Source organism: Triticum aestivum, chromosome 7A (genome assembly GCF_018294505.1).
Source record: "Triticum aestivum cultivar Chinese Spring chromosome 7A, IWGSC CS RefSeq v2.1, whole genome shotgun sequence".
Classification (NCBI taxonomy): Eukaryota; Viridiplantae; Streptophyta; class Magnoliopsida; order Poales; family Poaceae; genus Triticum; species Triticum aestivum.
The window spans coordinates 5,294,100-5,304,585 of record NC_057812.1 but is presented as its reverse complement, the minus strand read 5'-3'; the positions used below and the strand labels follow the sequence as shown (position 1 = coordinate 5,304,585).

General features: G+C 43.5%; 1 pseudogene; it reads left to right on the top strand.

Annotated features, from left to right (window-relative positions):
- Positions 1-3,294: 3,294 nt before the first annotated feature.
- Positions 3,295-7,889, top strand: LOC123154075 (extra-large guanine nucleotide-binding protein 3-like; annotated as a pseudogene).
- Positions 7,890-10,486: the final 2,597 nt, after the last annotated feature.

The window sequence follows — 10,486 nt, the reverse complement described above, 5'->3', positions numbered from 1 at the left end:
ACCATATGCCATCATTGTACACGCCCTTAGAGGCGCACCTTCTAATAATCTTGTGTACCTACCCAAAGTTTGATTCGTCTGACGGATCAATTGTCCAGTAAAGTCGTCGGTGGTGACGGACCAACACATCACATCTACAAGTTCAAACAACGATATACTCCTAACGAGAGGTTCGCTGACGTATTGCTTCTCATTGTCTACCTGCCTGACCTGCTCCAGCTAGTCAACTTGGGCGTCTCCTCACACGACCTGCCTCACACTCTTCGTGTCCCCAAAAGCCATCAGTTTCACACGGTAAAATTTCCTTTTAGAGCACACAGGGAGGGAGGCTCGTGGCATACATAGTGCTACTAACAAATAATCAATCCTTGGTACTAAGATAAGCATGTCACCAATGACCAAGATTTTCTAAATAAAGGCAAAAGTTTCGCTTCATCTCATTGATAAAAAAGAATTTTCAAGTATTACAAGTCTAGTCATCAAGAGTAAAAGCCTATTCTCGCCGCATATTCAAAGGGCCATCTCACACTTAAGTTCATCAAAAAAGAAAAGTACAAATTTTGTTCCTCAACTTTCTGGCGGAGTCTAGATATGATCCACCAACTTTGAAATCAGACAACTTGCACCCTCAACAATTGAAACCGGAAAAGGTTTGTCCCTGTTCTCGGTTTTGACCGGATTTAGTGCAGACTCACCCCTGTTTTGAGCAGTGCTGACTCGCTGACTCAAATTCATGTACTCTTTTCAAATCCGTGAATTTTTTTAAAATTCAACTACTTTTTTCAAATCCACATACTGGTCCGCATACTTTTTTTCAGAACCGCCTACTTTTTCCAAGTTCATGATTTTTTTCAAATTCAAGAACTTTTTCCAAATAACGTACGTGAACACTAAAAATGTACATGAATTTGAAAAAAAAACATGCGTACATGGGAAAGTATGTGAAATTAAAAAAGTTAACGAATTTGAAAAAAGTACGTGAATTTGAAAAAATTACAGGAACTTGTAGAAAGTACGTGGATTTGAAAAAAAGTACATGAATTATAGAAAAACAAAAATTTGGAAAATGTACATAAATTTTGAAAAGTTATGTGAACTTCAAAAAATTAAATGGATTCAAAATTACGCAAGCTTCAAACATGTTCATGGATTTGAAATAATTGCGCGAATTTTAGTTAACACGGTAAAACCCGGGGTGAGTTGGCACTAAAACAGGTCAAAACCGAGTCCATGGATGAATCTTGTCCGGTTTCAGAATTTCGGGGTGCAAGTTATCCGTTTTTGGAGTTCAGGGACAAAAGGTATTACCTTTCTCTTATAAAAAAAACTAAGGAGGAGGAGGCCAAATACTAATTTCCTGGCGGTGAGGATGGGGGTGGGGGCACTAATTGTTGGTTGTTTTACATGATTTTTTGAAGATTGTATACACATTTTTTTCTCAATCTTGGAGAAGGCAATGGCTCCCCCCTATCGCCGTCAATGCTTCCATACTTCCAATGCGACTAGCATCACCAAATATGTGATGGCTTTACGACGAGTCTGATGAAGACTTGTGATGGAACTTTAAGAAGTCTTACTTAAAATGAAATATGTAGGTCTTATACACTGTGGAGCATAGTAACTCTAAAGATATTCTTCTTAACCCATAAACATCCAAATTCATTCTAGTTCTAGAGTTATTTATCTGCTACTTCCTCCACTCCGAAGAGTGTTTGGTGAGACTAAGGCACAATGTGGTGGTTCTTTCCAGTTTGGAAATTGCTTTGATAAGAGAGCCACAGTTGCTCATCACTAACCTGGATCTTGCCAAACTCGCGAGTAGTCCCTCCCTCATTTTGGGTTTAACCCATACCGTCTCGTAATAAATTCCCTTGAAAGACGGAGCAAAGGGAGGGCGATTGAGGGAAAACTGAACTCATTCGTGTAAGGGTTTCCCTCCTAAACATTTGCAGATAATATTTGGACATGAATACATAATTGTCCAAATTTGTTCATACAGTTTTTTATATTTACACAAATTTTTTTGACGCGTAGGATGAAATACTCCCCAGAGCCGAATTGGATAGCAGGTTTCTGATTTCTAAGGCTTGTAGATTTTAAGTTTGGCCAAGTTTATATTTTAAAAAGGCTAGTGCGATACTATTTTGTTATAAACTTTTTTGAACTTCAAAATGTTTTACTTAAAAGCAAACCTGCATGTCTTATATATTTCAGAGAAGAGTGTCTTCGAAGATTTGCCTTTTCTTTATCCATAGACATCATATGTTGTCCTATGTTCATTCCAGCTTCAAAGTTCTTCATCTACTACTTCCTCCATTTGGATATTGCTAGGCCAGGTCTTTTTTAGCGAGACGAAAGCACAAAACGACGATTTTTGTTGTTGTTTGGAAACTACTTTTATGAGAGTGGTATAATTGCTCTATATTACACCGCCAACCCCGCACGCAATCCTCCGTCATTTGAAGTTAACCCTCAATAGATGGAGTGAAGGGAGGGCGATAGAGGGAAAACTAAATGTGTTTCTCCCCACGGCCTAGTAGAAACGGATGAGCTTCCTTCGCCCACGGGCATGATCATGCCCGCTCCCATATTCGTAAGGCCTATGAATTTTGTGTTTGAGTCACCATTTTGTAAGTGTGTCCACGTTTATAGTTAGGGAAGAAAAGAAACACCGATTTTCATGATGACCAAATATGTCCTTTTACATTTGGTGAAATTTATCGAGAAACAAATCAACTTCCAAGATACTGTACCAAATAAATTACGTCCAAAACTTTCAAAAAATTGATTGATACAAAACCAGTGGTCCTATGAACCGGGAAGCAGAGAGTGTCTCTCAAGATTTCACATTTAGCCGTTGATTAGCTTGTTACACAGTCCAAGCTCGGTGAAAAACCCACTCCCACCAACACACCGCAGGCACCAGCGGCGAAATATCCCCAACGGCCGTCGTCTCCTCCCCAAGTCTGAACCCGCTCTCTCCCTCTCGCCCACCATTTCCACTCCCAAGTTCGGCGGTAAATCTCGATTCCGCGGTTGGTGGCGCGCGTCCGTCCAACCGCGCCGTCCCTTTCCCCGCCCGGCGGCTTGACCGGTTCCACAAAGATTTGGATTTTCCTCTTTCCTCCGGTTGACCGGCCTTGCCGATGTGCGGTGGTGGTTGGCGAGGCGGGGAGCGCAGGGACTTGACCGTCGCCCAGGCAAGCCAGGCCGGATAGGGCGACGGCGGCGACGAAGCGGAGAAATTCCCCACCAAAAGGTTAGAGCTTTTTCCGACTCCACCGCGCTCTCCTTGCCCGGCGGGTGTTCGGCGGATTGCGCCAGAGGAGCGGAGGGGAGGGGGAGATGGCGGGGGCGACGGAGACGGCGACCTGGGAGGAGATGCTGCGGCGGATGCTGCCGCCGGGGACCGCCATCCCGGAGGGCGCGGCGGGGAACCTCGACTACTCCATCGCGCTCGAGTACGACGGCCCGCCCGTCGCCTACGAGGTCCCCAGGATCGCGCCCGTCGACATGGCGGACGTGCCCACGGCCGAGCCCGTCTCCGCGTCCTACGGGCTCCTCGGGAACGGCGGCGCCCGTCTTCAGGCCGCCGGCGAGCCGGGCGCGCGCCGAGCCGCCGCAGGCCAGGAGACGCGCGGGGCCGGCCGACTCGGCGCCGCGTGACGAGGCCTCCAGGCCGGCAATCCGGGCGCGCCAGGAGCCGCCATCGCCCGTGCAGGTTAGGAGGAGCTCAGAGTTTGCCCATTCAGGCCCCCAGAATGAGGGGTACTCCGACTCTGACGACGACTCCCGGCGCTCCGTGTCGGCGTGAGTCTGCGCCGAGTTACCGGGGCCAGAACGACGGGGGCAGGCATGCCATGGCTGCGCCGGAGGGGAGGAGGTCTCATGTGGTGACCTTCGGGTTGGCCGATGATAGCAAGTATGACCAGAGCAGCGAGCTCGACGACACCAGGTCGGAGCAGTTCGTGGCGGTGACCAGGACGGAGAAGAGGGGGAAGACCTGCGACCGGTGCGGTAAGAGGAAGTGGGAGAGCAAGGAGTCGTGCATCGTCTGCGACAAGAGGTACTGCGGCTACTGCCTGCTGAGGGCCATGGGATCGATGCCGGAAGGCCGCAAGTGTATCACTTGCATTGGCCGGCCGATCTATGAGGGAAAGCGGTCGAAGCTGGGGAAGAGCTCAAGGATATTATCACGGCTGCTCAGCTCGCTGGAGGTAAGGCAAATCTTGAAGGCCGAGAAGGAGTGCCAGGCAAACCAGCTCCGGCCCGAGCAGCTCATCGTCAATGGCTTCCCTCTTTGTCAAGAAGAGATGTCAGACTTGCTTAGCTGCCCACGGCCTCCTCAAAATCTGAAGCCCGGAAGATATTGGTATGACAAGGAGTCGGGCCTATGGGGAAAGGTAAGCCTATTGGTAGTAGAGGAACATAGCTTTCTTCAAAACCTGTATTCGTTGCTAATAACCCGCCATTTACACTTTCAGGAAGGGGAAAAGCCAAACAGGGTTGTCAGCACCAACCTGAACTTCAATGGAAAGATTCAGCCCAATGCTAGTAATGGCAACACTCAGGTTTATATGAATGGAAGGGAAATTACCAGCATCGAACGGAAAATTCTGAGGGTATTGATGCGCACTCTAAGCTACACAAAATTGAGAATCCTGTGTACATTATAATTATGGTGTGTCTGTATTTTTATTGGGCTTTTCACAATATCTGCTTTATTCTTACAGTTTGCACAAGTTCAATGTCCCCGCGATACTCACTTTTGGGTCTATCATGATGGTGGATATGAGGAAGAAGGCCAAAATAACATCAAAGGGAAGATATGGGAGTCAGTATGTATCTTGTTCAATGCAGTTTCAATTCTTTCTTCCTCCTTTCTTAAATTAATGCATCTCTTCCTTCTTATTTTGCTTGTTTTAACTTGATTTTCTGTATCCCCTGTTTTGCAGCCTTTGACACGTTTTGTGTGCACCTTGGTTTCACTACCGGTGCCTCCTGCAAACTCTGTTGAGCCCAGAGATGATGCTCCTTATTCAGCAAGAACAGTGCCTGAATACTTAGACCAGAAAAGGATACAAAAACTTCTTATTCAAGCACCATATTTAAGCAGGTCAGACCCTGTTCTTGTAGAAAAATGTAATGCATTAGGTTCTGTTAGATGTTTATTTGGTTTGGACTTCAACTTACCTTTATGCTTCCAGCGAACTATGGCTGGAAGTTGATTGCTAAAGTTTTTCCCTACATGTAGTACAGCGGTTTGGTGTATAAACTATTTTTTTTACTGTTCTGGAGTTTGGCTAGTTTTTACATTTGTAAATGTTTCAGATGACATTTTTATGCGTGCCATGGTACATTCTCCTACATGCTAGTGGGTATTTATACATTAGTCTAGTCGCCGTAGCCTCATAGGTATCTTTGCTTCAAACAAATGTCTCAAAGTCTTTATGGAATATCATAAAAGGTTGTTCATCATATCATGCAATCTCGAACTGAATCCTGACAGTTCAATTCGTTTACTTTTGACTTTTTCTTTATCTTGTATGTATTTTCATGGTGTTCGGTTTTACAACACAGGCTAAGTTACTATATGGAAGTAGATTTACCCCAGAAGAACTTGACAATATCAAACTAATGATCCAAAGCAACATGTTCAAGTACCTTGGGATTCTGCTAGAGGGCCGTGAGCGCTTCGAGGAAGAGGCTTTGGCTATATCAAATAACCCAAACTCAGAGGATGAGGATACACAACAAGGTAGCAAGGAAACAAATATTTCTTCCACTAATGTTTTTGAAGATCATATGCAGCATGCTGAATTTTTTTTTGTATGCAGAGGAAAACGAATCGAGTGGTTTAAATTCCTGCATATACTCAATAAATGCAAAGCTGAAGAAGTTCTCAGATTGGCTTTTGGACATCATAGCAATGGGAGACCTAGATGCCTTCTTCCCTGCAGCTACACGTGAATATGCTCCAGTTGTTGATGAGTTGTGGAAGCATCCTGCCATACAAGCAACATATAAAAGAAAGGACGAATTGTATTTTCTCCCTGATGTCGCTGAATATTTCTTAAGCAGGGTATACATCAAACCATTTATATGTGATTTCAGTGCGGAATGGTCCCTTACTTTAACCTGTTCACAGTCTTTATTACAAAGATTATGCAGCACCAGCACTTCATATTATGACAACTAAGCAATACATGTGCAGTTTAATCCCTCAGAAATGCAACCTGTCAATCTCATAAGGGCCTTTTGTGTTTCTGGATTTCACCCATCGTCCTTCCTTTGTCTAGAATGGTCCAGCATTAGCACAGTGCATGTCCCTTGCTTTTGTGTGTGTACACAGTAATTGTTATTTGAGTACCTAAATTGATTTGTCTCTTTTATGCCATCCTTGCAGGCTATTGAAGTATCAAGCAATGAGTATGAACCTTCAGAGAAAGATGTCTTATATGCTGAAGGAGTATCACAAGGAAATGGATTGGCCTTCATTGACTTCACTCTGGACGAACGGAACCCTATGTCAGAACTCTATGGTGACAGTCATGACCCAAGCTCTCAGGCACAAAACAAGTAAACTCTCTTCCTGTCTCGTGTCTAAACTGCATCTAAATTCTTCTATCTGCCGTCTACAGTTTACCTGAAAAAGTCTTGCAATTTTTTTAAAGATATTAACATTGATGTTGGTATTGTGGAATGTATCTGTTGATTGTGGTGAAAAAGCATAGCCACTGTAAATTTTCCCTACTTCATCAGTAGTGCAGTATGTAGGTTGCCTGCCTTTTGCGTTTGCATGGGTTGATGACTCTTTTCTTGTGAGAAACAAATTGCAAAAAAACATTTTTTTCTCATTTACTGTTATCCTTTCTCAGATATCAGCTGATTAGAGTCAACGCCAAGGGCTTGAATGAGGGCTGCAAATGGGTTGAAATGTTTGAGGATGTCCGTGCGGTGATATTCTCGGTAGCACTCAGCGACTATGACCAGCTGGGAGCCCCTGCTAGTGGCACCAGTAGGCGCCTCGAGAATAAGATGATTCAGAGCAGGGACTTGTTTGAGGCCACAATCAGGTAAAGTAAACTTGTCAGTTGCATTTGCTAAATGGTCCTGTAGGGTCTAACAATCTGGTAAACTAAAGGTTAGGGTTAGCTAAGCTCAATTCCTAGATGAGAACTTACTGAATCTACACATTCTTTGCCCAGGCACCCGTCTTTCCGTGACACACCATTCGTCCTGGTGCTCAACAAGTTCGACATCTTCGAGGAGAAGATCGGGCGGTCCCCACTCACCACCTGTGAGTGGTTCAGTGACTTCGACCCGCTCCGCACCCACAACAGCCAGTCGATGGCGCAGCAGGCGTTCTTCTATGTGGCGATGAAGTTAAAGAACCTGTACGCGGCGCACACGGGCGACCGGAAGCTCTTCGTGTGGCAGGCGCGTGCTCGCGACGGCCCCACCGTCGACGAGGCCTTCCGATACATCCGGGAGGTGCTCCGGTGGGAGGACGAGAAGGAGTACGGGGGCTTCTGCCCGGACGAGTCCTTCTACAGCACCACCGAGCTCAGCTCCTCCCGCCTCGTCGAACAAGACTGGCAGCAACATCCTGCCGCCGACCAGAGACCAGGGAGCACATAGGCTGTTGTTGCTAGTTGTACAGTGATGCTGCCGTTGTTGTGTTAGCTAAGCCAACGTTTATACATACAGCTTGTTTCAGAGTGGACCATTGTTGTGTAGTGATAAATTTGCTGATAGATATAGCTAAAGGGAAAACACATGGCTGCTTTGTGATACCATTTGGTTCTGAACTGATGGTGATGGATCTGTTTGGGGTTCATGCAGCTGGAGAAATCAAAATGCTCTGGACCAGCTTAGATTGATGTCAATTGTTGTCCAAATTGTGGCAAAATTTTCTACTTTCTCTTTGGCCAACAGTAAAAGGTTTTTAAGCGCGCTTAACCCCTTTCCGTTAAATGAATTGCGGAAATACAGCGCCGATCCGACAGATGTTGAGAGGACGGGAAGGTGAAGGTTCCTAGCGAAATCTATATGTATCTTTTTCTTTTGCCTGAAAAACTTCCAATTTATTCATCTTCAATTATGATAGTACAACGAGCACTAGAAATAATAAAAATTGCATCCAGATCCGTAGACCATCTAGCGACGACTACAAGCACTGAAGCGAGCCGGAGGCGCGCCGCTGTCATCGCCCCTCCCTCGCCGGAGCCGGACAAACCTTGTTGTAATAGATAGTCAGGAAGTCGTCATGCTAAGGCCTCGTAGAACCAACGCACCAGAACAGCAACCGCCGCGGATGAAGAGTGTAGATCAAAATGATCCAACCTGAAAACACACGAACGAAGACGAACGATGAACAGATCCGAGCAAATCCACCAGAGACAGATCCACCAGAGACACGACCCCACACGCCCACCGATGATGCAAGAGCATCACCGGAACGGGGGCTAGGCAGGGTGACCTTTATTCCATCTTCTCGCCTTCCTGAGCAGGACACAAACCCAAACAAAAGCTCGAAAAAGATCTAAAAACGGAGCCCTCCCACCGGCAAGGGCCGAGATCCACTCCGCCTCCATGGCCATAGGGCCGCCGGAGACGGGATGGACCGGCGCCGGCGCCGGTGGGAGGCAGAAAGCTAGGGTTCTTGAGAGGCAGAAATCTATATGTATCTATATCTATACCTATACCTATTACCTATATTATATTATATTATATTGTATTATTATTATACTAATACTAATCTATATCTATACCTCTATACCTCTATACCCCTACTTAATTTTCATTTTAATTTTAATAATAAAAATATCATAATAATAATCAATTTATTTTTTATTTAATCTATACCTACTAATAAAGCAAGGTGCGTTTCGTCAATTTTTTCATCCGTTCACCGCCAAAAATAATTTTTTTCTCTATCCGAGGTGGTACTAAATTCTTATGCATTTATCTGCTAAAAAAGGACTTTTTAGAATTTCGTACGTGGGCCGCTCCCTTTGGCCCAGCGAAGCCAGCCCACTTAGTTTTCTGCCCACGCAGCTGAGAAAACTCTATTTTCCGTCCAGGGCGACAAATAGTCTCAGCATCGTACAGGACCACCGATAATGGGCTAGCCCAGTTTTCTTTGTTTCTGTGTTTTCTTCTATTTTAATTCTCCTTCCCCTATCTCTTTTTCCCTTCCAAATTTATTCTTCTTATAGAATTTATTTCATAAATTCAAAATCTCAAAAATTACTTTTCAAAATTGTTTGATATTTGTAAAAATAAAATGAAATTTTGAAAAATGCTCCAAATTCGAAAAATATTCTTGTTTTAGTGAAATTTTCACAATTCAAAATAATGTTAAAAGGCACACATATTCCAAAATCTTATGATTTTTCAACACATGTTCCCGTGCTAAACAAACTTCACAAATTCAAATAATGTTCATGTTTTCATAAAAAAGGTTGGTATTTTCAAAAAATGTTTGTGAATTTAAAGATTTTCATGTTTCAAATTTTGTTCTGTTTTTCTACATTTCAAACTAATGTTAAAAGATATACATTTTCGAAAAATGTTATGAATATTCAACACATGTTGCTGTGCTAAAAAAATGTTCACAAATTCAAATAATGTTTATGTTTTTACAAAAAAAAGTTAGTGTTTTCAAAAAATGTTTGTGAATTTTAAAATATGTTCCTGTTTCAAAAAAAATTCACGTTTTTTTGAAAGTGTACATAATTTTCAAAAAACTGTCCAAGATTTAAAAAATGGTTAATGTTTCCTAATTCAGAAACTTCATACCTTAAAATCTTCTCGATTTAAAGGAAAAGTAGATTGAATAATGCATGGGCCTTCTTTGGTGTACGATGACGTAATAAAACTCTTAAATGCCCTCGATTAATTAATGGAAAAGTAGCGGATTGATTACTTCACACCCGGCGAAACCGAGAAACTAAATGTTCCTTTTTCACGTGCACACAAGGTTTTGCTTGCACATATAATTCTCACTAATTTTAAATGCTTGCTATTTTTTCTCCCGTTGCAACGCACGGGCATTTGTACACCATATGTGTACTCCCCACAAAAAAATATGTGTACAATTGCACCGCAATATTCATCGGCTCATGAACACCACCAATAAGCTTTTCTCTGACCATTATTTATTTATATTATATTGGTATATTAGACTCAACAAAACAGTTGCATCGCTCAATAACTTAGGAACAAACTATGGCGGGCCTAACTACCAGCATTGAGCCATTCACACACAGGCGCGTGGGTCCAACTGCTCAATAACCCGAAGCAGCTACGGTGGGTCCCATTGCTAGTAGTTACACGATAAAGAAATGAGCATCACACATTTGTAATAATCTGTGACTATAGTGGGTTCATCACAGAAGTTATCAAAACGTCATAAAAAATGACAGCCAGGTGGCACTCAGCGGCTCAAATGATTCAGTGACATTAACCGTCACTGACATAT